The sequence below is a fragment of the Crocuta crocuta genome, unplaced genomic scaffold (assembly GCF_008692635.1).
Source record: "Crocuta crocuta isolate KB4526 unplaced genomic scaffold, BGI_CrCroc_1.0 scaffold125, whole genome shotgun sequence".
NCBI lineage: Eukaryota > Metazoa > Chordata > Mammalia > Carnivora > Hyaenidae > Crocuta > Crocuta crocuta.
This window is the reverse complement of record NW_027531143.1, coordinates 7,668,795-7,670,267: the sequence shown is the minus strand read 5'-3', so window position 1 is coordinate 7,670,267 and position 1,473 is coordinate 7,668,795. Positions and strand designations below refer to the sequence as shown.

Genomic DNA, 1,473 nt, shown 5'->3' with positions numbered 1-1,473 from the left:
ACCCACACAGTTAATAAAAAGAGGGGGGCCTGGGTGGTTCAGTCGGTTAAGCGTTCAGCTTCAGCTCAGGTCACGATCTCACGGTCCATGGGTTCAAGCCCCGCATCAGGCTCTGTGCTGACAGCTCAGAGGCTGGAGCTGGCTTCAGACTCTATGTCCCCCACTCTCTCCTTGTCCCTCACCTACTCATGCTCTGTCTCGCTCTATATCTCAAAAATGTTAAAAAAATTTTTTTAGTTAAAAAAAGGAGATATACTTCAGTATTGTAAAGGCCTAATTGCTTCCATTAAAAATAACCATACTTTGTTATTTTTAAAAAACATTTAATTCCAGTATAATTAGCATACTGGAATTTTATTAATTTCGGTTGTACAGTATATGAGTCAACAGTTCTATACATTATTCAGTGCTCATCAGAAGTGTACTCTTAATCCCCTTCATCTGTTTTACCCACCCTCCAAACCCCCTCCCTCTGGTAACCATCAGTCCTCTATATTTAACAGTGTTTTTCTGTTTTCTCTTTTTTTCCTTTGTTTCTTAAACTCCACATATGAGTGCATCATACAGTATTTGTCTTTCTCTGCCTGATTTCACTGAGCATTATACCCCCTTTTTAAGTTCATAAGGAATGGGCTCCGGCAGCTCAGTCTCCTTAACACTGGTTCTCACAAAGCGTGCTTCTCTGGGTGGGGCAGGCTGGCTCCTTTCATCACTTGAACCCACGTAACTTTCTCTTTGGCTTCCTTCTTTTTTTGATCATTCTCCTTCACACACTTTAGGAAGCTAGCTCGGAACTTTGAGTGCTTAATAAGCTCAATACATGCATTAATTCTCTTGGCAAGAATCTCGCCCTTGTTTACAACAGTGCTACTAACATGCTGGCTAACACTGTAGACTCCTCCGGTTTTGCAGCGGTCACATTTGTGGGGTGTTCCTTTTTGAACAGTGCCCATTCCCTTGATGGCTATGACATCACCTGTCTTGTAGATTCATATGTATGTGGCTGAAGGAACAACTCCATGTTTTCCAGAAGGCCTAAAGAACTTATAGCATGTACCTCTCCTCTTTCCCTTTGTGTTGGTCATTTTGGCGAATTACTGGAAGATGGTTGTTCTGGCCAAAAGGCAGCATGGTACCCTTTGGATCCATCCATGATGTTACAAGTGTCAAGATATCATTCTTTTTGATGGCCAAGTAATATTCCACTGTGTATGTCTATACACATCTCTCTTTTTTTTTAAGTTTGTTTATTTTGGGGGAGAGAGAACGCAAGAGGGCATACGAGTATGAGTGCGGGAGGGGCAGAGAGAGAGGAAGAGAGAGAATCCCAGGCAGACTCTATGCTGTCAGTGCAGGGCCCGCCGCTTGGCTCAATCCCACAAACTCTGAGGTCATGACCGGAGCTGAAACCGAGTCAGAGCTCAACTGACTGAGCCACCCAGGCACCCCACACACCACATTTTCTTTATCCAT

The 1,473-nt window shown here is 43.5% G+C and overlaps 1 pseudogene; it reads right to left on the bottom strand.

Annotated features, from left to right (window-relative positions):
• Nucleotides 1-600: 600 nt before the first annotated feature.
• Nucleotides 601-1,102, bottom strand: LOC144237439 (large ribosomal subunit protein eL21 pseudogene; annotated as a pseudogene).
• Between the last annotated feature and the right edge of the window lie 371 nt (nucleotides 1,103-1,473).